The 27890-nt window shown below is 42.8% G+C and overlaps 1 long non-coding RNA gene and 1 pseudogene across 2 annotated transcripts; both read right to left on the reverse strand.

Moving 5' to 3' along the window:
* LOC127923987 (tetratricopeptide repeat protein 30A-like) overlaps positions 1-18500 on the reverse strand; it is a 37231-nt pseudogene extending 18731 nt beyond the window's left edge.
* Positions 18501-19808: 1308 nt separating this feature from the next.
* Positions 19809-20524, reverse strand: LOC127923989 (uncharacterized). 2 transcript variants are annotated; one of them, XR_008116402.1, is made up of 3 exons: positions 20421-20524; positions 19989-20150; positions 19809-19880 (listed from the first exon to the last, which is right to left on the reverse strand). It is a non-coding gene; the product is annotated as an uncharacterized LOC127923989 (long non-coding RNA). The 2 variants fall into 2 exon arrangements; XR_008116403.1 differs by lacking the exon at positions 20421-20524 and adding an exon at positions 20259-20343.
* Between the last annotated feature and the right edge of the window lie 7366 nt (positions 20525-27890).

The following is a 27890-nucleotide window of genomic DNA, read 5'->3' on the forward strand; positions in this document are numbered from 1 at the left end:
ATGAACAGGATAACAGGATAACCAGACAACATCAACAGGATAACCAGACAACATCAACAGGATAACAGGATAACCAGACAACATCAACAGGATAACCAGACAACATGAACAGGATAACCAGACAACACCAACAGGATAACCAGACAACATCAACAGGATAACCAGACAACATCAACAGGATAACATAATAACCAGACAACATGAACAGGATAACCAGACAACATGAACAGGATAACCAGACAACATGAACAGGATAAACAGACAACATCAACAGGATAACCAGACAACATCAACAGGATAACATAATAACCAGACAACATGAACAGGATAACCAGACAACATGAACAGGATAAACAGACAACATCAACAGGATAACCAGACAACATCAACAGGATAACCAGACAACATCAACAGGATAACCAGACAACATCAACAGGATAACCAGACAACATCGGAAGACAGAGAGAGAGAGGAGACTGGAAGATTGTAACCTGTTTGGTCAGCTTGCGTAGTTGATCTGTCAACTTCAGCGTTCATCTCATCAAACTTCCTGAAGGCCTGCGTTGGTCAAACACAACAGAGACATGATCAGAGACAGGAATATTTACCTCAGAATATACAAAGAGCAGCAACAATGACACAGGACTTTAAAGTCTCTGCAATGTAGAGGACTGGTTCATTACATTGTGGAACATTCAGGTCACTGGCTAAAACATGAGACAGAAATATATGTGTGTAGTAGTGGTGTGTTTAATGCTACAGATGGTTGATGCTAGTAGAGAATGATTAGTACTAGAGAGTAGGTAGTATAGAGTGATTAGTACTAGACAGTAGGTAGTACACAGTTATTAGTACTAGTAGGCAGTAGGTTGTATACAGTGATTAGTACTAGACAGTAGGTAGTATAGTGATTAGTACTAGTAGAAGGTAGTATAGAGTGATTAGTACTAGGTAGTAGGTAGTATAGAGTGATTAGTACTAGGTAGTAGGAATATGGGGTGATTAGTACTAGGTAGTAGGTAGTATAGTGATTAGTACTAGGCAGTAGGGAGTATGGGGTGATTATTACTAGGTAGTAGGGAGCATGGGGTGATTAGTACTAGGTAGTAGATAGTATATAGTGATTAGTACTAGGCAGTAGGGAGTATGGGGTGATTATTACTAGGTAGTAGGTTGTATACAGTTATTAGTATTAGGTAGTAGGTAGTATAGGGTGATTATTACTAGAGAGTAGGTAGTATAGAGTGATTAGTACTAGGTCGTAGGTTGTATACAGTTATTAGTATTAGGTAGTAGGTAGTATAGGGTGATTATTACTAGAGAGTAGGTAGTATAAAGTGATTAGTACTAGAGAGTAGGTAGTATAGGGTGATGATTACTAGAGAGTAGGTAGTATAACGTGATTAGTACTAGGTAGTAGGCAGTATAGTGATTAGTACTAGGTAGTAGGTAGTATAGTGATTAGTACTAGGCAGTAGGTAGTATAGAGTGATTAATACTAGTGGGCAGTAGGTAGTACACAGTTATTAGTACTAGGTCGTAGGGAGTATGGGGTGATTAGTACTAGGTAGTAGGGAGTATAGTGATAGAACTAGGTAGTAGGGAGCATGGGGTAATTAGTACTAGGTAGTAGGGAGTATAGTGATAGAACTAGGTAGTAGGTAGTATAGAATGATTAGTACTAGGTAGTAGGTAGCATAGGGTGATTATTACTAGAGAGTAGGTAGTATAAAGTGGTTAGTACTAGGTAGTAGGTAGTATAGTGATTAGAACTAGGTAGTAGGTAGTATAGTGATTAGTACTAGGTATTAGGTAGTATAGTGATTAGTACTAGGTAGTAGGTAGTATAGAGTGATTAGTACTAGGTAGTAGGTAGTATAGTGATTAGTACTAGGTAGTAGGTAGTATAGGTGATTAGTACAAGGTAGTAGGTAGTCAGTGATTAGTACTAGGTAGTTGGTAGTATAGAGTGATTAGTACTAGGTAGTAGGTAGTATAGAGTGATTAGTACTAGGTAGTATAGTGATTAGTACTAGGTAGTAGGTAGTATAGGGTGATTAGTACTAGGTAGTAGGTAGTCTAGTGATTAGTACTAGGTAGTAGGTAGTATAGAGTGATTAGTACTAGGTAGTAGGTAGTATAGAGTGATTAGTACTAGGTAGTAGGTAGTATAGTGATTAGTACTAGGTAGTAGGTAGTATAGGGTGATTAGTACAAGGTAGTAGGTAGTATAGTGATTAGAACTAGGTAGTAGGTAGTATAGTGATTAGTACTAGGTATTAGGTAGTATAGTGATTAGTACTAGGTAGTAGGTAGTATAGAATGATTAGTACTAGGTAGTAGGTAGCATAGGTGATTATTACTAGAGAGTAGGTAGTATAAAGTGGTTAGTACTAGGTAGTAGGTAGTATAGTGATTAGAACTAGGTAGTAGGTAGTATAGTGATTAGTACTAGGTATTAGGTAGTATAGTGATTAGTACTAGGTAGTAGGTAGTATAGAGTGATTAGTACTAGGTAGTAGGTAGTATAGAGTGATTAGTACTAGGTAGTAGGTAGTATAGTGATTAGTACTAGGTAGTAGGTAGTATAGGGTGATTAGTACAAGGTAGTAGGTCGTCTAGTGATTAGTACTAGGTAGTTGGTAGTATAGAGTGATTAGTACTAGGTAGTAGGTAGTATAGAGTGATTAGTACTAGGTAGTATAGTGATTAGTACTAGGTAGTAGGTAGTATAGGGTGATTAGTACTAGTAAGTAGGTAGTCTAGTGATTAGTACTAGGTAGTTGGTAGTATAGAGTGATTAGTACTAGGTAGTAGGTAGTATAGAGTGATTAGTACTAGGTAGTATAGTGATTAGTACTAGGTAGTAGGTAGTATAGGGTGATTAGTACTAGGTAGCAGGTAGTCCAGTGATTAGTACTAGGTAGTAGGTAGTATAGAGTGATTAGTACTAGGCAGTAGGTAGTATAGTGATTAGTACTAGGTAGTAGGTAGTATAGTGATTAGAACTAGGTAGTAGGTAGTATAGAGTGATTAGTACTAGGTAGTAGGTAGTATAGTGATTAGTACTAGACAGTAGGTAGTATAGAGTGATTAGTACTAGGTAGTAGGTAGTATAGTGATTAGAACTAGGTAGTATGTAGTATAGTGATTAGTACTAGGTAGTAGGTAGTATAGTGATTAGAACTAGGTAGTAGGTAGTATAGGGTGATTATTACTAGAGAGTAGGTAGTATATAGTGATTAGTACTAGTAGTAGGTAGTATAGTGATTAGTACTAGGCAGTAGGTAGTATAGAGTGATTAGTACTAGGTAGTAGGTAGTATAGTGATTAGAACTAGGTAGTAGGTAGTATAAAGTGATTACTACTAGGTAGTAGCTGGTACAGGGTGATTATTACTAGAGAGTAGGTAGTATAGAGTGATTAGTACTAGGTAGTAGGTGGTACAGGGTGATTCTTACTAGGTAGTAGGTAGTATAGAGTGATTAGTACTAGGTAGTATGGGGTGATTAGTACTAGGTAGTAGGTAGTATAAAGTGATTAGTACTAGGTAGTAGGTAGTATGGAGTGATTAGTACTAGGTAGTATGGGGTGATTAGTACTATGTAGTAGGTAGTATAAAGTGATTAGTACTAGGTAGTAGGTAGTATGGAGTGATTAGTACTAGGTAGTAGGTGGTATAGAGTGTAAATGGTGTGTCGTTTTGTTGTTACCTCCTCTGGAGCTGTCTGGCAGGTCAACATGGCATCCAGAAACTCATACAGATACTGGAACGGTAGAGACCACATAGATCAACTGTTTATTACATAGCAGGAGAAGGAGGACCAGAAAATGAATTGGGGATGTGTAGCAAGAACAGGATTTATATAGAGGTCTTTCAATCCAGAACAGGATTTATATAGAGGTCTTTCAATCCTACAGGATTTATATAGAGGTCTTTCAATCCTACAGGATTTATATAGAGGTATTTCAATCCCACAGGATTTATATAGAGGTCTTTCAATCTAGAACATGATTTATATAGAGGTCTTTCAATCCTACAGGATTTATATAGAGGTCTTTCAATCCAGAACAGGATTTATATAGAGGTCTTTCAATCCTACAGGATTTATATAGAGGTCTTTCAATCCTACAGGATTTATATAGAGGTCTTTCAATCCCACAGGATTTATATAGAGGTCTTTCAATCCTACAGGATTTATATAGAGGTCTTTCAATCCTACAGGATTTATATAGAGGTCTTTCAATCCCACAGGATTTATATAGAGGTCTTTCAATCCTACAGGATTTATATAGAGGTCTTTCAATCCTACAGGATTTATATAGAGGTCTTTCAATCCTACAGGATTTATATAGAGGTCTTTCAATCCTACAGGATTTATATAGAGGTCTTTCAATCCCACAGGATTTATATAGAGGTCTTTCAATCCTACAGGATTTATATAGAGGTCTTTCAATCCTACAGGATTTATATAGAGGTCTTTCAATCCCACAGGATTTATATAGAGGTCTTTCAATCCTACAGGATTTATATAGAGGTCTTTCAATCCTACAGGATTTATATAGAGGTCTTTCAATCCCACAGGATTTATATAGAGGTCTTTCAATCCTACAGGATTTATATAGAGGTCTTTCAATCCTACAGGATTTATATAGAGGTATTTCAATCCCACAGGATTTATATAGAGGTCTTTCAATCCCACAGGATTTATATAGAGGTCTTTCAATCCTACAGGATTTATATAGAGGTCTTTCAAACCCACAGGATTTATATAGAGGTCTTTCAATCCAGAACAGGATTTATATAGAGGTCTTTCAATCCAGAACAGGATGTATATAGAGGTCTTTCAATCCCACATGGAAAAGTTAATGTGGACATCACTTCAGGGTCAGACTAACATGTATGCTTTTGAAGTAAACTATCCCTAGTGACTGACCGTAGGGATGTAGTATGAACATATAGGACAATACAAGGGACCTGTGGTTCTTACCGGGGTGAGGAACTTGTAGGTGAGGTGTGCATTCTCTGCCATCACATCAGCAGCCAGATCAAAATACTGAGAGAGAGAATGTAAGGAGAGAAAGAGTGAGAGTATAGTAGATATACAGTAGTAGAGTACAGTAGAGTACAGTAGAGTACAGTAGAGTACAGTAGAGTACAGTATAACAGTAGAGTACAGTAGAGTACAGTATAACAGTATAATATATTAGACCACAGTATAATATAGTAGAGTACAGTATAATAGTATAATATATTAGACTACAGTATAATATAGTAGAGTACAGTAGAATAGTATAATAGAGTAGAGTACAGTATAATAGTATAATATAGTAGAGTACAGTAGAGTATAGTATAATATAGTAGAGTACAGTATAATAGTATAATAGAGTAGAGATAGTATAATAGTATAATATAGTATAATAGTATAATATAGTAGAGTGCAGTAGAGTATAGTATAATATAGTAGAGTACAGTATAATATATTAGACTACAGTATAATATAGTAGAGTACAGTATAATAGTATAATATAGTAGAGTACAGTAGAGTATAGTATAATATAGTAGAGTACAGTATAATATTATAATAGTATAATATAGTAGAATACAGTATAATAGTATAATAGAGTAGAGTACAGTATAATAGTAGAATGTATTAGACTACAGTATAATATAGTAGAGTACAGTATAATAGTATAATAGAGTAGAGTACAGCAGAGTATAGTATAATATAGTAGAGTACTGTATAATAGTACAATAGAGTAGAGTACAGCAGAGTATAGTATAATATAGTAGAGTACTGTATAATAGAGTAGAGTGCAGTAGAGTATAGTATAATATAGTAGAGTACTGTATAATAGTATAATAGAGTAGAGTACAGTAGAGTATAGTAGAGTACTGTATAATATACTATAGTACCGTAGAATACCCTACCTCATATTTGCAGTATAGTATAGTATAATATAGTAGAGTACTGTATAATAGTATAATATACTATAGTACCGTAGAATAACCTACCTCATATTTGCAGTATAGTATAATATAGTACTGTATAATAGTATAATAGAGTAGAGTACAGTAGAGTATAGTATAATATAGTACTGTATAATAGTATAATAGAGTAGAGTACAGTAGAGTACAGTAGAGTATAGTAGAATACCCTACCTCATATTTGCAGTATAGTATAATATAGTACTGTATAATAGTATAATAGAGTAGAGTACAGTAGAGTATAGTATAATATAGTAGAATACCCTACCTCATATTTGCAGTATAGTATAATATAGTACTGTATAATAGTATAATAGAGTAGAGTACCGTAGAGTATAGTATAATATAGTAGAATACCCTACCTCATATTTGCAGTATAGTATAATATAGTACTGTATAATAGTATAATAGAGTAGAGTACAGTAGAGTATAGTATAATATAGTAGAATACCCTACCTTATATTTGCAGTATAGTATAATATAGTACTGTATAATAGTATAATAGAGTAGAGTACAGTAGAGTATAGTATAATATAGTAGAATACCCTACCTCATATTTGCAGTATAGTATAATATAGTACTGTATAATAGTATAATAGAGTAGAGTACAGTAGAGTATAGTATAATATAGTAGAATACCCTACCTCATAGTTGCAGTATAGTATAATATAGTACTGTATAATAGTATAATAGAGTAGAGTACAGTAGAGTATAGTATAATATAGTACTGTATAATAGTATAATAGAGTAGAGTACAGTAGAGTATAGTATAATATAGTAGAATACCCTACCTCATAGTTGCAGTATAGTATAATATAGTACTGTATAATAGTATAATAGAGTAGAGTACAGTAGAGTATAGTATAATATAGTACTGTATAATAGTATAATAGAGTAGAGTACAGTAGAGTATAATATAGTACTGTATAATAGTATAATAGAGTAGAGTACAGTAGAGTATAGTAGAATACCCTACCTCATATTTGCAGTATAGTATAATATAGTACTGTATAATAGTATAATAGAGTAGAGTACAGTAGAGTATAGTATAATATAGTAGAACACCCTAACTCATATTTGCAGTATAGTATAATATAGTACTGTATAATAGTATAATAGAGTAGAGTACAGTAGAGTATAATATAGTACTGTATAATAGTATAATAGAGTAGAGTACCGTAGAGTATAGTAGAATACCCTACCTCATATTTGCAGTATAGTATAATATAGTACTGTATAATAGTATAATAGAGTAGAGTACCGTAGAGTATAGTAGAATACCCTACCTCATATTTGCAGTATAGTATAATATAGTACTGTATAATAGTATAATAGAGTAGAGTACAGTAGAGTATAGTATAATATAGTAGAATACCCTACCTCATATTTGCAGTATAGTATAATATAGTACTGTATAATAGTATAATAGAGTAGAGTACCGTAGAGTACAGTAGAATACCCTACCTCATATTTGCAGTATAGTAGCAGCAGGTTTCCGAAGGTGACCGGGGGGAAGGGGATCTGCTGCAGGAGGAAGGCCAGTTTCTCAAAACCCTCCGATGGCTTCTTATCCATGTTCATCAGGGCCTGGTTGTGGAGCGTCACTGGATCCAGCTCCTACAAGACAACAGACATGTGGAAATAACTATTTGTTCTTTAACTAACTTGTCTAGTTAAATACAGGATCAAATAAAACAAATTTAAAGGATATTTCATTGTCCATTGGTTAGAAGGAGAATGTCTCCACACACACACACACACACACACACACACACACACACACACACACACACACACACACACACACACACACACACACACACACACACACACACACACACACACACGTCACAACAGCTTTCTGTCTGACAGAGTGCTCCTGGTCCCCTGATCCCCATCAGTGTGTGAGTGTTGATATACAGGGGCGGCAGAGTAGCCTAGTGGTTAGAGCGTTGGACTAGTAACCGGAAGGTTGCGAGTTCAAACCCCGAGCTGACAAGGTACAAATCTGTCGTTCTGCCCCTGAACAGGCAGTTAACCCACTGTTCCCAGAATATGTTCTTAACTGACTTGCCTGGTTAAATAAAGGTAAAATAAAAATAATAAAAATAGATGGTCACTAGAGGGCAGCACCCACTGAGCCACAGATAGAGATGTACCTTACAGCATTCACTGTCTCCAACCTACATGAGTGGTAAGGGCTGACATATGTACACACACAAGTACACACACAGTACCTCCTCTGATCTGGGAGGCATGTCAGTCAAGGCCTCCTGAGCTGCATCGCCTGGAGACAGACAGACAGAGAGACCGAGTTGAGCTTACTTACTAGCCCTTATGCAGTTTAAGTAAAAAATAGATAAGTTTTAAAAAATTATAATAAAAGTAACAAGAAATTAAAGAGCAGCAGTAAAATAACAATAGCGAGGCTATATAATGTGCGGGGGCACCGGTTAGTCGAGGTAATTGAGGTGATATGTACATGTAGGTAGAGTTAAAGTGACTACGCATAGATTATAAACAGAGAGTAGCAGCCTGGTATACTATGAGAACGGACAGTTTTTCAGCTGGTAATTTCTGACAGCCTGGTCACAGTACACCCCCTGGACAGAATGCTAGTCTATCACAGTACACCCCCTGGACAGAATGCTAGTCTATCACAGTACACCCCCTGGACAGAATGCTAGTCTATCACAGTACACCCCCTGGACAGAATGCTAGTCTATCACAGTACACCCCCTGGACAGAATGCTAGTCTATCACAGTACACCCCCTGGACAGAATGCTAGTCTATCACAGTACACCCCTGGACAGAATGCTAGTCTATCACAGTACACCCCCTGGATCACAGTACACCCCCTGGATAGAATGCTAGTCTATCACAGTACACCCCCTGGACAGAATGCTAGTCTATCACAGTACACCCCTGGATCACAGTACACCCCTGGGGGGACAGAATGTTAGTCTATCACAGTAAACCCCTGGATCACAGTACACCCCCTGGACAGAATGCTAGTCTATCACAGTACACCCCCTGGACAGAATGCTAGTCTATCACAGTACACCCCTGGACAGAATGCTAGTCTATCACAGTACACCCCCTGGACAGAATGCTAGTCTATCACAGTACACCCCCTGGACAGAATGCTAGTCTATCACAGTACACCCCCTGGACAGAATGCTAGTCTATCACAGTACACCCCCTGGACAGAATGCTAGTCTATCACAGTACACCCCCTGGACAGAATGCTAGTCTATCACAGTACACCCCCTGGACAGAATGCTAGTCTATCACAGTACACCCCCTGGATCACAGTACACCCCCTGGATAGAATGCTAGTCTATCACAGTACACCCCCTGGACAGAATGCTAGTCTATCACAGTACACCCACTGAATAGAATGCTAGTTTATCACGGTACACCCCCTGAATAGAATGCTAGTCTATCACAGTACACCCCCTGGACAGAATGCTAGTCTATCAGAGTACACCCCCTGGACAGAATGCTAGTCTATCACAGTACACCCCCTGGACAGAATGCTAGTCTATCACAGTACACCCCCTGGACAGAATGCTAGTCTATCACAGTACACCCCCTGGACAGAATGCTAGTCTATCACAGTACACCCCCTGGACAGAATGCTAGTCTATCACAGTACACCCCCTGAATAGAATGCTAGTCTATCACAGTACACCCCCTGGACAGAATGCTAGTCTATCACAGTACACCCCCTGGACAGTACACCCCCTTAATGCTGAGAGTCAAGCAGAAAGTCAATCAGGTCCCATTTTTACAGTTTTTGTTACGACTCGGCCGGGGATTGAACTCCCAACCCTCCAATCTCAGGGCGGATACTCTAACCACAAGGCTGCTGAATGTACTCACAGTTTTTGAGCTGGTATTCTATAGCAGCCTTGAGGTTGAAGCCTTCTATGAGGGCGGTCTCATGTAGGATCAGGGTGTTCCCAACACTCCTCACGTCAATGCCCTCTGTCGTCATGCCAACGCTCAGCTCTGGACGACGAGAACACACACACACAGCACAGAGAGACACAGGATGGTCAGGGGAAAACATGGATGAGAAGGAGGGTCACTAAGGGAAAACCCCAACAGAGTGATCAAGGTATCTAACTAAACAGGTGTGCTGTCATTTTAAAGCCGACCTGGATGTTCCCTGATCCCTCTCTCGATGATCTCTCCCATGAAGTTGAGGGCCTGACCATACTGTTTCATACTGTAGTAGCACAGACCTATGTTGTAGGACAGTTCTGAGACAGGAGGGAGGAGAGAGAGGCAGGGAGAGGAGGAGGGAATTAGGGTTTGAGGGAGAGGGAGATAGGGAGGGGGAGAGGAGAGAGAGTGAGGGAGAGAAGGAGAGAATTAGGGGAGAGGAGAGAGAGGAAGGGAGAGGAGGAGAGAATTAGGGGGAGAGGAGAGAGAGGGAGAGAGAGGAGGTGAGAATTAGAGGGGAGAGGAGAGAGGGAGGGAGAGGAGGAGAGAATTAGGGGAGAGGAGAGAGAGGGAGGGAGAGGAGGAGAGAATTATGGGGGAGAGGAGAGAGAGGGAGAGAGAGGAGGTGAGAATTAGAGGGGAGAGGAGAGAGGGAGGGAGAGGAGGAGAGAATTAGGGGGAGAGGAGAGAGGGAGGGAGAGGAGGAGAGAATTAGGGGGAGAGGAGAGCGGGAGGGAGAGGAGGAGAGAATTAGGGGAGAGGAGAGAGAGGGAGGGAGAGAATTAGGGGGGAGAGGAGAGAGAGGGAGGGGAGGAGAGAATTATGGAGAGAGGAGATAATTAGGGGAGAGGAGAGAGAGGGAGGGAGATGAGGAGAGAATTAGGGGAGAGGAGAGAATTAGGGGAGAGGAGAGAGAGGGAGGGAGAGGAGGAGAGAATTAGGGGGAGAGGAGAGAGAGGGAGGGAGAGGAGGAGAGAATTAGGGGGAGAGGAGAGAGAGGGAGGGAGAGGAGGAGAGAATTAGAGGGGAGAGGAGAGAGAGGGAGGGAGAGGAGGAGAGAATTAGGGGGAGAGGAGAGAAGGAGGGAGAGGAGGAGAGAATTAGGGGGGAGAGGAGAGAGAGGGAGGGAGAGGAGGAGAGAATTAGGGGGGAGAGGAGAGAGAGGGAGGGAGAGGAGGAGAGAATTAGAGGGGAGAGGAGAGAAGGAGGGAGAGGAGGAGAGGACGGAATTAGGGGGGAGAGGAGAGAGAGGGAGGGAGAGGAGGAGAGAATTAGGGGGGAGAGGAGAGAGAGGGAGGGAGAGGAGGAGAGAATTAGGGGGGAGAGGAGAGAGAGGGAGGGAGAGGAGGAGAGAATTAGGGGGGAGAGGAGAGAGAGGGAGGGAGAGGAGGAGAGAATTAGGGGGGAGAGGAGAGAGAGGGAGGGAGAGGAGGAGAGAATTAGGGGGGAGAGGAGAGAGAGGGAGGGAGAGGAGGAGAGAATTAGGGGGGAGAGGAGAGAAGGAGGGAGAGGAGGAGAGAATTAGGGGAGAGGAGAGAGAGGGAGGGAGAGGAGGAGAGAATTAGGGGAGAGGAGAGAGAGGGAGGGAGAGGAGGAGAGAATTAGGGGAGAGGAGAGAGAGGGATAGAGAGGAGGAGAGAATTAGGGGAGAGGAGAGAGAGGGATAGAGAGGAGGAGAGAATTAGAGGGGAGAGGAGAGAGAGGGAGGGAGAGGAGGAGAGAATTAGGGGGAGAGGAGAGAGATTCAGCAAATGCAAGAGACTTGTAGGACAGGCAAAAGGTTAGACGTTTTCCTTGGTGTGTGTGTGAGTGTGTGCGTGCAGTTACCTGGTTGGTAGCCCAGCACCTGCATGGCAGACATGAACTTCTTGCAAGCCTCCTCGTACTCCCCCTCCTTGTAGAGTAGACAGCCCATGTCCACGTCATAGTCTGGGTCGTCCTGGGGAAGCTGCTCTACCAGTGTCTGACAGGGAGAGGATTCATAAAGGCCTTATAAGAGGTCATAAAGGGTTATAGGGAGTCATAAGGGCGTATTCGTTGAGAAAATGTGTTATAAGGGGTCTCAAGGGTTTCTACATGGATCAAAAACACTAACTAAGCAGTTATAAGAGGTTATATTAAGTTCTCCTGACCTCATGACATACAGTAACTACCAGGTTATATTAGGTTCTCCTGACCTCGTGACATACAGTAACTACCAGGTTATATTAGGTTCTCCTGATCTCATGACATACAGTAACTACCAGGTTATATTAGGTTCTCCTGACCTCATGACATACAGTAACTACCAGGTTATATTAGGTTCTCCTGACCTCATGACATACAGTAACTACCAGGTTATATTAGGTTCTCCTGACCTCATGACATACAGTAACTACCAGGTTATATTAGGTTCTCCTGACCTCATGACATACAGTAACTACCAGGTTATATTAGGTTCTCCTGACCTCATGACATACAGTAACTACCAGGTTATATTAGGTTCTTCTGACCTCATGACATACAGTAACTACCAGGTTATATTAGGTTATTCTGACCTCGTGACATACAGTAACTACCAGGTTATATTAGGTTATTCTGACCTCATGACATACAGTAACTACCAGGTTATATTAGGTTCTTCTGACCTCATGACATACAGTAACTACCAGGTTATATTAGGTTCTCCTGACCTCATGACATACAGTAACTACCAGGTTATATTAGGTTCTCCTGACCTCATGACATACAGTAACTACCAGGTTATATTAGGTTCTCCTGACCTCATGACATACAGTAACTACCAGGTTATATTAGGTTCTCCTGACCTCATGACATACAGTAACTACCAGGTTATATTAGGTTCTCCTGACCTCGTGACATACAGTAACTACCAGGTTATATTAGGTTCTCCTGACCTCATGACATACAGTAACTACCAGGTTATATTAGGTTCTTCTGACCTCATGACATACAGTAACTACCAGGTTATATTAGGTTCTCCTGACCTCATGACATACAGTAACTACCAGGTTATATTAGGTTCTTCTGACCTCATGACATACAGTAACTACCAGGTTATATTAGGTTCTCCTGACCTCATGACATACAGTAACTACCAGGTTATATTAGGTTCTTCTGACCTCATGACATACAGTAACTACCAGGTTATATTAGGTTCTCCTGACCTCATGACATACAGTAACTACCAGGTTATATTAGGTTCTTCTGACCTCATGACATACAGTAACTACCAGGTTATATTAGGTTCTCCTGACCTCATGACATACAGTAACTACTAGGTTATATTAGGTTCTTCTGACCTCATGACATACAGTAACTACCAGGTTATATTAGGTTCTCCTGACCTCATGACATACAGTAACTACCAGGTTATATTAGGTTCTTCTGACCTCATGACATACAGTAACTACCAGGTTATATTAGGTTCTCCTGACCTCATGACATACAGTAACTACCAGGTTATATTAGGTTCTTCTGACCTCATGACATACAGTAACTACCAGGTTATATTAGGTTCTCCTGACCTCATGACATACAGTAACTACCAGGTTATATTAGGTTCTTCTGACCTCATGACATACAGTAACTACCAGGTTATATTAGGTTCTCCTGACCTCATGACATACAGTAACTACCAGGTTATATTAGGTTCTTCTGACCTCATGACATACAGTAACTACCAGGTTATATTAGGTTCTTCTGACCTCATGACATACAGTAACTACCAGGTTATATTAGGTTCTCCTGACCTCATGACATACAGTAACTACCAGGTTATATTAGGTTCTCCTGACCTCATGACATACAGTAACTACCAGGTTATATTAGGTTCTCCTGACCTCATGACATACAGTAACTACCAGGTTATATTAGGTTCTCCTGACCTCATGACATACAGTAACTACCAGGTTATATTAGGTTCTCCTGACCTCATGACATACAGTAACTACCAGGTTATATTAGGTTCTCCTGACCTCATGACATACAGTAACTACCAGGTTATATTAGGTTCTCCTGACCTCATGACATACAGTAACTACCAGGTTATATTAGGTTCTCCTGACCTCATGACATACAGTAACTACCAGGTTATATTTAGTTCTCCTGACCTCATAACATACAGTAACTACCAGGTTATATTAGGTTATTCTGACCTCGTGACATACAGTAACTACCAGGTTATATTAGGTTATTCTGACCTCATGACATACAGTAACTACCAGGTTATATTAGGTTATTCTGACCTCATGACATACAGTAACTACCAGGTTATATTAGGTTCTTCTGACCTCATGACATACAGTAACTACCAGGTTATATTAGGTTCTCCTGACCTCATGACATACAGTAACTACCAGGTTATATTAGGTTCTCCTGACCTCATGACATACAGTAACTACCAGGTACATGATTCTGGTCTTTAGTTCTGGTTCTAGTTCCAGTTCTGGTTTAGTTATGTTCTAGTTCTGGTTAAGGTATGGTTCTAGTTCTGGGTCTAGTTAAGTTCTGTTCAATTTCTGGTTAAGTTCTGGTTCTAGTTCTGGTTTAGTTCTGGTTCTAGTTCTGGTTCTAGTCAATGGTTCTAGTCAATGGTTCTAGTTCAGGTTCTAGTCATGGCTCTAGTCAAGGCTCTAGTCATAGGTCTAGTTCAGGTTCTAGTCATGGTTCTAGTCATGGTTCTAGTTCTAGTCATTGTTCTAGTTCAGGTTCAAGTCATGGTTCTAGTTCTGGTTCAATTGATGTTCTAGTCATGGTTCTAGTTCTAGTTCAGGTTCTAGTTCTGGTTCTAGTTCAGGTTCTAGTCATGGTTCTAGTTCTGGTTCTAGTCATGGTTCTAGTTCTATTCATGGTTCTAGTTCTGGTGCTAATTATGGTTCTAGTTATGGCCAAGTCCAGTATATGTCCAATACTAGTCTCTACTAACCTTCGCTCCAGAGTACTCCTCTTCTCCGTATTTGATGGATGCCTGCAGTTTGATCATCTGTGGGAGAGAAGGACAGAACATGGGTCAGAAGAGAGAAATAACTAAGAGAATATGGTTGAAGAATAGAATTATATCTCAGTGTGGTAAGATAACTCTACCTGGTAGTAAACATTATAAATCTAGCTGGTAGTAAACATTAGAACTCTACCTGGTAGTAAACATTATAACTCTACCTGGTAGTAAACATTATAACTCTACCTGGTAGTAAACATTATAACTCTACCTGGTAGTAAACATTATAACTCTACCTGGTGGGGCTGGTAGTAAACATTATAACTCTACCTGGTAGTAAACATTATAACTCTACCTGGTGGGTCTGATAGTAAACATTATAACTCTACCTGGTAGTAAACATTATAACTCTACCTGGTAGTAAACATTATAACTCTACCTGGTAGTAAACATTATAACTCTACCTGGTGGGTCTGATAGTAAACATTATAACTCTACCTGGTAGTAAACATTATAACTCTACCTGGTAGTAAACATTATAACTCTACCTGGTAGTAAACATTATAACTCTACCTGGTAGATAACATTATAACTCTACCTGGTAGTAAACATTATAACTCTACCTGGTAGTAAACATTATAACTCTACCTGGTGGGTCTGGTAGAAAACATTATAACTCTACCTGGTGGGTCTGATAGTAAACATTATAACTCTACCTGGTAGTAAACATTATAACTATACCTGGTAGTAAACATTATAACTCTACCTGGTAGTAAACATAACTCTACCTGGTAGTAAACATTTTAACTCTACCTGGTGGGTCTGGTAGAAAACATTATAACTCTGCCTGGTAGTAAACATTATAACTCTACCTGGTGGGTCTGGTAGTAAACATTATAACTCTACCTGGTAGTAAACATTATGACTCTACCTGGTAGTAAACATTATAACTCTACCTGGTGGGGCTGGTAGTAAACATAATAACTCTACCTGGTAGTAAACATTATAACTCTACCTGGTAGTAAACATTATGACTCTACCTGGTAGTAAACATTATGACTCTACCTGGTAGTAAACATTATGACTCTACCTGGTAGTAAACATTATAACTCTACCTGGTAGTAAACATTATAACTCTACCTGGTAGTAAACATAATAACTCTACCTGGTAGTAAACATAATAACTCTACCTGGTAGTAAACATTATAACTCTACCTGGTAGTAAACATTATAACTCTACCTGGTAGTAAACATTATAACTCTACCTGGTAGTAAACATTATAACTCTGCCTGGTAGTAAACATTATAACTCTATCTGGTAGTAAACATTATAACTCTACCTGGTAGTAAACATTATAACTCTACCTGGTAGTAAACATTATAACTCTACCTGGTAGTAAACATTATAACTATATCTGGTAGTAAACATTATAACTCTATCTGGTAGTAAACATTATAACTCTGCCTGGTAGTAAACATTATAACTCTACTTGGTAGTAAACATTATAACTCTACCTGGTAGTAAACATTATAACTCTACCTGGTAGTAAACATTATAACTCTACCTGGTAGTAAACATTATAACTCTACCTGGTAGTAAACATTATAACTCTACCTGGTAGTAAACATTATAACTCTACCTGGTAGTAAACATTATAACTCTACTTGGTAGTAAACATTATAACTCTACCTGGTAGTAAACATTATAACTCTACCTGGTGGGGCAGGAGAGGTTCCGGATCCTGGTAAATAGGTTCCAGAACAAAACAGTCCAAAACTGAGAGGTTCTGGTTCCTGTTGTGGCAGGATCCGGCTCAAATGAAGCACTGATTCTACCTCTACCTTGGTATTATAACTTGATGTAGGAAGTGTACCTTGGTGTGGCTGGTAGGGTTGTCCAATAGAAAGGTAGCCTTCATGGCCTCGGGGTAGGCACAGGCCCCGTACAGAGACTGGGCGTAATACAGCCTGTACTCCTCCACCTCGGGGTGTAGCTGGGTCAGCTGCTCATAGCACTCTGCTGCGTTGGTGAAGTCCTGCATGTGGTAGTAGCAGTAGCCTAGCAGAGACAGGGCTGCCCGTGACTGGGAGGAGGAGGAGAAGGTAGAGGAGGAGGAGAATAAGAAGATTACGGACTCCATTCAATCCATATCGCCCAAGTTCAGCACTATATGGCGATTGACATTTAAAGGTAATGTTCCCGCATTCCATGAGACTACAGTCACGGTAAACGCTGCATATATTGGCTAAAGGTCATCGAAAATTACCTTTAAAATTTCAAGAACGCTATAGCGATTAACTTTGCCGATACGGATTGAATCGAGCCCTAGATGTATTGTCCAATGAAAGAGTCTGAGGGACAGTCTGTTTATGCTATCATCACAAGCTATCATGACAAGTCACTCATTAGCAAGCTAAACATTGGCTTGCCGGTGACAGCAATGGAGTTGGCAATAGCACAAACTGATCTGGGAGCAGGCTATAGAAGGAGACGATAGATCTGGGGCCAGGCTATAGGAGACAACAGACCTGGGACCAGGCTATAGAAGGAGACAACAGACCTGGGACCAGGCTATAGAAGGAGAAAACAGATCTGAGACCAGGCTATAGAAGGAGACAACAGACCTGAGACCAGGCTATAGAAGGAGACAACAGACCTGGGACCAGGCTATAGAAGGAGACAACAGACCTGGGACCAGGCTATAGAAGGAGACAACAGATCTGGGACCAGGCTATAGAAGGAGACAACAGATCTGGGACCAGGCTATAGAAGGAGACAACAGACCTGGGACCAGGCTATAGAAGGAGACAACAGACCTGGGACCAGGCTATAGAAGGAGACAACAGACCTGGGACCAGGTTATAGAAGGAGACAACAGACCTGGGACCAGGCTACAGAAGGAGACAACAGATCTGGGAACACACACACACACACACACACACACACACACACACACACACACACACACACACACACACACACACACACACACACACACACACACACACTACCTTCATCTGTTTCTGCAGTTCATTGCTGAGGATGTGGATAGCCTCTCCATACCGCCCATCTTTGATCTATAGGAGAACAGAGTTAGCAGCTAGTTATAAAATAATACATGAGCTATCTAGCTAGCTATGTTGTCACACTTAGTTCGTTAGCTAGCCTGAGCCTTGAAATTGAAGGGTATGTCAGGCTAGCTTAATCAAAGTTAGCTAGCTTGCTATAGCCCCAATTTGTGAAATTCGTATTGTGACGTTAGCTAGCTGGAATTCGCTATATAATCAACATGATAACTTGATAAAATACCACAAGTTAAAATAACCAGTTTCATTATCAGCTAGCTTGCTATCATGGCTAGCGTTGGTATCCATGGTATGTAACGTTAGCTATGCAAGCGACCAACTTCTCACCATTTTGTAGACAGTGGCGGTGTATTCGCCGTCTTTAATCGTTGTCAGTGTCATGATTTTGCCGCTAAATCTACAGTTCTCAAAGCTAAGACTATTTTCACGCGAAAAATTTCCGATTTACCAATAATCCCAATTAGTGCACCATGTTTAGGCGTTATTTACTTTTCTACACGTTCAACTCACAGGAAGTGTTACTTAGCAACCGTACAGGAAACGGAAACCCCCGAGGTTGAATAACTTTAAAACAACCAATGAGGAGCGTCTGTTATGAGGTATTACCATAGAGATTGACAGAGACCTTTAGAGGCCAAAAGGCTGTTTTAGTATGAGCAGCACCATTGAATGCTTCCACCATTCTTCTGCCATTTTAAAGTAGTCAAGTGGGTGGGGATTCCTATGTGTTGTAGCACAGACTATCCATTATATTGACCAAAGTGGCCGATCTAACAATGAAAATAAATGTGTTAAAGGCAGTGGGAGGAGGCAAGATCAGGTAGAACCATTCTAGACAATGAGAGGGCAGATTCGCGTGTGAATAACAGGCACAACTTCGATATAATGTGTTTTTTTTCTTCTCAAAGTTATCTGGATGTCACATGACCCTCTTATGTCAGTACACTCGTACCAACCTAAGCCTTACAAAACTTATATTCCATCAAATAAACCACACATAAAGATGAGTCCTCTATCTATTTCTTTGTGTAGGACACTTTTCCTGCAAAGAACATTTTCCAATTTTCTAATAAATGGAAAACACCAGTTGATGAGATTTAATGCTGCCCACCCCTTCCGTATCATGACAAGGTATGTTGACATATATATATATATATATAATTAAAAGCTCTATAGAAGTTTTAATACATTAATATTATTATTATTAGGTTGTGGTGGACTGTCATAATCACTGAAGTTAGTATACAAACTAAAAGTGTGCATACTTCCACCTGGAGGGTGTTGTCTGAACAGGTATAAAGACAAGGTTGGTGATTTACTGCCCCCTGGAGGGTGTTGTCTGAACAGGTATAAAGACACGGTTGGTGATTTACTGCCCCCTGGAGGTGTTGTCTGAACAGGTATAAAGACAAGGTTGGTGATTTACTGCCCCCTAGTGGGTGTTGTCTGAACAGGTATAAAGACAAGGTTGGTGATTTACTGCCCCTGGAGGGTGTTGTCTGAACAGGTATAAAGACAAGGTTGGTGATTTACTGCCCCTGGAGGGTGTTGTCTGAACAGGTATAAAGACAATGTTGGTGATTTACTACCCCCTGGAGGTGTTGTCTGAACAGGTATAAAGACACGGTTGGTGATTTACTGCCCCTGGAGGGTGTTGTCTGAACAGGTATAAAGACAAGGTTGGTGATTTACTGCCCCCTAGTGGGTGTTGTCTGAACAGGTATAAAGACAAGGTTGGTGATTTACTGCCCCCTAGTGGGTGTTGTCTGAACAGGTATAAAGACAAGGTTGGTGATTTACTGCACCTAGTGGGTGTTGTCTGAACAGGTATAAAGACAAGGTTGGTGATTTACTGCCCCCTGGAGGGTGTTGTCTGAACAGGTATAAAGACAAGGTTGGTGATTTACTGCCCCCTGGAGGGTGTTGTCTGAACAGGTATTAAGACAAGGTTGGTGATTTACTGCCCCCTGGAGGGTGTTGTCTGAACAGGTATAAAGACAAGGTTGGGGATTTACTGGCACCTGGAGGGTGTTGTCTGAACAGGTATAAAGACAAGGTTGGTGATTTACTGCCCCCTGGAGGGTGTTGTCTGAACAGGTATAAAGACAAGGTTGGTGATTTACTGCCCCCTGGAGGGTGTTGTCTGAACAGGTATAAAGACAAGGTTGGTGATTTACTGCCCCCTGGAGGGTGTTGTCTGAACAGGTATAAAGACAAGGTTGGTGATATACTGCCCCCTGGAGGGTGTTGTCTGAACAGGTATAAAGACAAGGTTGGGGATTTACTGGCACCTGGAGGGTGTTGTCTGAACAGGTATAAAGACAAGGTTGGTGATTTACTGCCCCCTGGAGGGTGTTGTCTGAACAGGTATAAAGACAAGGTTGGTGATATACTGCCCCCTGGAGGGTGTTGTCTGAACAGGTATAAAGACTAGGTTGGGAATTTACTGGCACCTGGAGGGTGTTGTCTGAACAGGTATAAAGACAAGGTTGGTGATTTACTGCCCCCTGGAGGGTGTTGTCTGAACAGGTATAAAGACAAGGTTGGTGATTTACTGCCCCCTGGAGGTGTTGTCTGAACAGGTATAAAGACACGGTTGGTGATTTACTGCCCCCTGGAGGGTGTTGTCTGAACAGGTATAAAGACAAGGTTGGTGATTTACTGCCCCCTGGAGGGTGTTGTCTGAACAGGTATAAAGACAAGGTTGGTGATTTACTGCCCCCTGGAGGGTGTTGTCTGAACAGGTATAAAGACAAGGTTGGTGATTTTACTGCCCCCTGGAGGGTGTTGTCTGAACAGGTATAAAGACAAGGTTGGTGATTTACTGCCCCTGGAGGTGTTGTCTGATCAGGTATAAAGACATGGTTGGGGATTTACTGCCCCCTGGAGGGTGTCTGTTGTCTCTATCATTCTCTATGGTATGTACCTGCTTCAGGCAAGGCATGTGTATGAACAGCTGGCTTCTGAAGAATGCCACCCAGGATACACCTCAGGGAAAGCTTTTAATTTCCTGATGATTATACAGGTACAAATCATAGACCCATAGGACTAACTGGAACTGATTCTGAATGTAACCCACCTTCCACAATATCATTAAAACATGTATCCTCAGACTACCATACGGTGTATTTGATTGAACAATTACACAATAAAATATATTATCCTCTGATTGGGCCCAGTCTATGTGGTTTGCACTCACAGTAACAACAGTTCTACATCTATACTATTGACAGGTCACTCACAGTAACAACAGTTCTACATCTATACTATTGACAGGTCACTCACAGTAACAACAGTTTTATATCTATACTATTGATAGGTCACTCACAGTAACAACAGGCTTACATCTATATTATTGACAGGTCACTCACAGTAACAACAGGTTTACATCTATACTATTGACAGGTCACTCACAGTAACAACAGGCTTACATCTATACTATTGACAGGTCACTCACAGTAACAACAGTTCTACATCTATACTATTGACAGGTCACTCACAGTAACAACAGGCTTACTTCTATACTACTGACAGGTCACTCACAGTAACAACAGTTCTACATCTAAACAACCAACATCCCAAATGGGACAAAGTTCATCCGAGAAACAGTGATGTCAGTGTAGATCAGTGAGAGCGGTCGAGGCACAGATATCCAATGAAATGAGTGTTTAAATCAAATCAAATCAAATCAAATCAAATCGAAGTTCATTTGTCACGTGCGCCAAATACAACAGATGTAGACCTAACAGTGAAATGCTTACTTACAGCCTCTAACCAACAGTGCAAAAAAGGTATTAGGTGAACAATAGATAAGTAAAGAAATAAAACAACAGTAAAAAGACAGGCTATATACAGTAGCGAGGCTACATACAGACACCGGTTAGTCAGGCTGATTGAGGTAGTACAGTGCCTTGCGAAAGTATTCGGCCCCCTTGAACTTTGCGACCTTTTGCCACATTTCAGGCTTCAAACATAAAGATATAAAACTGTATTTTTGTGAAGAATCAACAACAAGTGGGACACAATCATGAAGTGGAACGACATTTATTGGATATTTCAAACTTTTTAACAAATCAAAAACTGAAAAATTGGAGCGTGCAAAATTATTCAGCCCCCTTAAGTTAATACTTTGTAGCGCCACCTTTGCTGCGATTACAGCTGTAAGTCGCTTGGGGTATGTCTCTATCAGTTTTGCACATCGAGAGACTGACATTTTTTCCCATTCCTCCTTGCAAAACAGCCCGAGCTCAGTGAGGTTGGATGGAGAACATTTGTGAACAGCAGTTTTCAGTTCTTTCCACAGATTCTCGATTGGATTCAGGTCTGGATTTTGACTTGGCCATTCTAACACCTGGATATGTTTATTTTGAACCATTCCATTGTAGATTTTGCTTTATGTTTTGGATCATTGTCTTGTTGGAAGACAAATCTCTGTCCCAGTCTCAGGTCTTTTGCAGACTCCATCAGGGTTTCTTCCAGAATGGTCCTGTATTTGGCTCCATCCATCTTCCCATCAATTTTAACCATCTTCCCTGTCCCTGCTGAAGAAAAGCAGGCCCAAACCATGATGCTGCCACCACCATGTTTGACAGTGGGGATGGTGTGTTCAGGGTGATGAGCTGTGTTGCTTTTTTACGCCAAACATAACATTTTGCATTGTTGCCAAAAGTTCAATTTTGGTTTCATCTGACCAGAGCACCATTTGGTGTGTCTCCCAGGTGGCTTGTGGCAAACTTTAAACAACACTTTTTATGGATATATTTAAGAAATGGCTTTCTTCTTGCCACTCTTCCATAAAGGCCAGATTTGTGCAATATACGACTGATTGTTGTCCTATGGACAGTCTCCCACCTCAGCTGTAGATCTCTGCAGTTCATCCAGAGTGATCATGGACCTCTTGGCTGCATCTCTGATCAGTCTTCTCCTTGTATGAGCTGAAAGTTTAGAGGGACGGCCAGGTCTTGGTAGATTTGCAGTGGTCTGATACTCCTTCCATTTCAATATTATCGCTTGCACAGTGCTCCTTGGGATGTTTAAAGCTTGGGAAATCTTTTTGTATCCAAATCCGGCTTTAAACTTCTTCACAACAGTATCTCGGACCTGCCTGGTGTGTTCCTTGTTCTTCATGATGCTCTCTGCGCTTTTAACGGACCTCTGAGACTATCACAGTGCAGGTGCATTTATACGGAGACTTGATTACACACAGGTGGATTGTATTTATCATCATTAGTCATTTAGGTCAACATTGGATCATTCAGAGATCCTCACTGAACTTCTGGAGAGAGTTTGCTGCACTGAAAGTAAAGGGGCTGAACAATTTTGCACGCCCAATTTTTCAGTTTTTGATTTGTTAAAAAGATTGAAATATCCAAAAATGTAGTTCCACTTCATGATTGTGTCCCACTTGTTGTTGATTCTTCACAAAAAAAAAATACAGTTTTATATCTTTATGTTTGAAGCCTGAAATGTGGCAAAAGGTCGCAAAGTTCAAGGGGGCCGAATACTTTCGCAAGGCACTGTATGTAGATCTGGTTAAAGTGACTATATGATGAACAGAGAGGAGCAGTAACGTTAAAGAAGTGGTTGGCAGTGGAATGTGGGATATATGTCATTCAGTGGGTTCATTTCGTGGTGCCTCTGCTCAGAAACATGTTTGGGCTAAAACACACTCAGGACAGAACGGAGTGTGAAAGAGAGAGATGAACACAGTTGGAACAGAATATCCCACATTCAGAACACAGTGGACCCGAGGGCAGGAATAATCCAAACCACACTCCCCACACGGCACCGCCAAGAGTCTCTCTCTCTCTCTCTCTCTCTCTCTCTCTCTCTCTCTCTCTCTCTCTCTCTCTCTCTGTCTCTCTGGGTCTCTCTCTCTCTCTCTCTCTCTCTCTCTCTCTCTGTGTCTCTCTCTCTCTGTCTCTCTCTCTCTCTCTCTCTCTCTCTCTCTCTCTCTCTCTCTCTCTCTCTCTCTCTCTCTCTCTCTCTCTCTCTCTCTGTGTGTGCGTGTGTGTGTATGTTTGTGTGTGTATAGAGGGTCTCTCTCTCTCTCTCTCTCTCTCTCTCTCTCTCTCTCTGTCTCTCTCTCTCTCTCTCTCTCTCTCTCTCTCTCTCTCAGTGGGATCTCCTTCATTCAGTGGGTGTGTGTGTGTATGTTTGTGTGTGTATGTCATTCAGTGGGTGTGATCTCTCTGAAGCCCTCATTCAGTGGATGACTATCCTATATATGTCTCTGATGTGGCAGACTCAGTCTGAGACTCTCTCTAAGAGTTGAGTACAGTGAAAACACTATCTTCAACCTCTCTCTGACTCTCTCTCTCTGGAATTCTCTTCTCTGAAAACATCATTGATATTGATTCTCATGTCATTTTTCTAAGAGACTCTCTGGTGCCTCTCTGTTTCCTCTCCCTTTGAAGTGTGTGAGCATATGTTTGTGTGTGTAAAGGGTGTGTGCTCTCTGTTTATATAATGAAGCCCACAGCAGCTCTCAGAAACTCTCCTATGTGCTCACAGACTGTGTGCATGAAAACTCAGTATCTGCTTCACAGACTGTGTAGTTCACAGTGCTTCACAGACTGTGTGCAAGGGTGTGTGCTCTCTGAAAGCAGTCAGAGAGCTCACTAGTGCTGCTGTGGCACAGACTGTAGCATGAAAACACTATCTTGAAACCAGAAAACACTACTTCAACCAGGTATGCATCAAAACGACTAGTTCTCTGCTCTTTGAGCTCTTGCTGCTTTAGAAAACATCATTGATTGATTGATTGACACGTTTTTTGAGTAAGAGACTGGAGACAATGATGAACACAGTGGGCTGGCATTTCCACAGTAACCTTTCAATGAAGTGTACTGTGTGCATGAAAACGTTCACAGTAACTGCTTCACACTAATGCATGAAAAACGTTCTCAGTAACTGCTTCACAGACTGTGTGCATGAAAACGTTCACAGTAACTGCTTCACAGCTGTATGCATGAAAACGTTCACAGTCTGCTTCACAGACTGTGTGCATGGCGTTCACAGTAACTGCTTCACAGACTGTGTGCATGAAACGTTCCCAGTAACTGCTTCACAGACTGTGTGCATGAAAACGTTCACAGTAACTGCTTCACAGACTGTGTGCATGAAAACGTTCACAGTAACCGCTTCGCAGACTGTATGCATGAAAACGTTCACAGTAACTGCTTCACAGACTGTGTGCATGAAAACGTTCACAGTAACCGCTTCACAGACTGTATGCATGAAAACGTTCACAGTAACTGCTTCACAGACTGTGTGCATGAAAACGTTCACAGTAACCGCTTCACAGACTGTATGCATGAAAACGTTCCCAGTATCTGCTTCACAGACTGTATGCATGAAAACGTTCACAGTAACTGCTTCACAGACTGTATGCATGAAAACGTTCACAGTATCTGCTTCACAGACTGTATGCATGAAAACGTTCCCAGTATCTGCTTCACAGACTGTATGCATGAAAACGTTCACAGTGCCGCTTCACAGACTGTATGCATGAAAACGTTCACAGTAACTGCTTCACAGACTGTATGCATGAAAACGTTCCCAGTATCTGCTTCACAGACTGTGTGCATGGCGTTCCCAGTATCTGCTTCACAGACTGTGTGCATGAAAACGTTCACAGTATCTGCTTCACAGACTGTGTGCATGAAAACGTTCCCAGTATCTGCTTTACAGACTGTGTGCATGAAAACGTTCACAGTAACTGCTTCGCAGACTGTATGCAGACTGTATGCATGAAAACGTTCACAGTAACTGCTTCTCAGACTGTATGCATGAAAGCGTTCACAGTAACTGCTTCACAGACTGTATGCATGAAAACGTTCACAGTAACTGCTTCACAGACTGTATGCAAGTTTAAATGTTGAGACAAGATGAGGAATATGTTATGCTGTCTGCTGAAAGGTTAGAATGCAGCCTATGACCCTTCACTAAATGGAGTTACTTTACCATGACCAGGGCCCGTCACTATAGGGAGCAGGGTACCAGGACCAGGGCCCGTCACTATAGGGAGCAGGGTACCAGGACCAGGGCCCGTCACTATAGGAGCAGGGTACCAGGACCAGGGCCCGTCCCTGTAGGGAGCAGGGTACCAGGACCAGGGCCCGTCCCTAGGGAGCAGGGTACCAGGACCAGGGCCCGTCCCTGTAGGGAGCAGGGTACCAGGACCAGGGCCCGTCCCTGTAGGGAGCAGGGTACCAGGACCAGGGCCCGTCACTATAGGGAGCAGGGTACCATGACCAGGGCCCGTCACTATAGGGAGCAGGGTACCAGGACCAGGGCCCGTCCCTGTAGGGAGCAGGGTACCAGGACCAGGGCCCGTCACTATAGGGAGCAGGGTACCAGGACCAGGGCCCGTCCCTGTAGGGAGCAGGGTACCAGGACCAGGGCCCGTCCCTGTAGGGAGCAGGGTACCAGGACCAGGGCCATCGTCACTATAGGGAGCAGGACCCAGGGCCCCTATAGGGAGCAGGGTCCCTGTAGGGAGCAGGGTACCAGGACCAGGGCCCGTCCCTGTAGGGAGCAGGGTACCAGGACCAGGGCCCGTCACTAGGGAGCAGGGTACCAGGACCAGGGCCCGGGGAGCAGGGTACCAGGACCAGGGCCCGTCCCTGTAGGGTACCATGACCAGGGGTCACTAGGGAGCAGGGACCAGGACCAGGGCCCGTCCCTGTAGGGAGCAGGGTACCAGGACCAGGGCCCATCCCTGTAGGGAGCAGGGTACCAGGACCAGGGCCCGTCACTGTAGGGAGCAGGGTACCAGGACCAGGGCCCGTCCCTGTAGGGAGCAGGGTACCAGGACCAGGGCCCGTCACTATAGGGAGCAGGGTACCAGGACCAGGGCCCGTCCCTGTAGGGAGCAGGGAGGACAGGGCCCGTCCTATAGGACCAGGACCAGGGCCCGTCCCTGTAGGGAGCAGGGTACCAGGACCAGGGCCCGTCCCCGTCAGGGCCCGTCCTGTAGGGAGCAGGGTACCAGGACCAGGGCCCGTCACTATAGGGAGCAGGGTACCAGGACCAGGGCCCATCCCTGTAGGGAGCAGGGAACCAGGACCAGGGCCCGTCCCTGTAGGGAGCAGGGTACCAGGACCAGGGCCCGTCCTGTAGGGAGCAGGGTACCAGGACCAGGGCCCGTCCCTGTAGGGAGCAGGGTACCAGGACCAGGGCCCGTCCTGTAGGGAGCAGGGTACCAGGACCAGGGCCCGTCCCTGTAGGAGCAGGGAACCATGACCAGGGCCCGTCCCTGTAGGGAGCAGGGTACCAGGACCAGGGCCCGTCCCTGTAGGGAGCAGGGTACCAGGACCAGGGCCCATCCTGTAGGGAGCAGGGTACCAGGACCAGGGCCCGTCCCTGTAGGGAGCAGGGTACCAGGACCAGGGCCCGTCCCTGTAGGGAGCAGGGTACCAGGACCAGGGCCCGTCCCCAGGACCAGGGCCCGTCCCTGTAGGGAGCAGGGAACCAGGACCAGGGCCCGTCCCTGTAGGGAGCAGGGTACCAGGACCAGGGCCCGTCCCTGTAGGGGCAGGGTACCAGGACCAGGGCCCGTCCCTGTAGGGAGCAGGGTACCAGGACCAGGGCCCGTCCCTGTAGGGAGCAGGGTACCAGGACCAGGGCCCGTCCCTGTAGGGAGCAGGGTACCAGGACCAGGGCCCGTCCTGTAGGGAGCAGGGTACCAGGACCAGGGCCCGTCCCTGTAGGGAGCAGGGTACTAGGACCATCCCTGTAGGGAGCAGGATACCAGGACCAGGGCCCATCCCTGTAGGGAGCAGGGTACCAGGACCAGGGCCCGTCCCTGTAGGGAGCAGGGTACCAGGACCAGGGCCCGTCCCTGTAGGGAGCAGGGTACCAGGACCAGGGCCCGTTGGAACACGTTCACATTTAACCTCAGTGGAATGTATCACAGAACT

The sequence above is a fragment of the Oncorhynchus keta genome, unplaced genomic scaffold (genome assembly GCF_023373465.1).
Source record: "Oncorhynchus keta strain PuntledgeMale-10-30-2019 unplaced genomic scaffold, Oket_V2 Un_contig_3442_pilon_pilon, whole genome shotgun sequence".
NCBI lineage: Eukaryota > Metazoa > Chordata > Actinopteri > Salmoniformes > Salmonidae > Oncorhynchus > Oncorhynchus keta.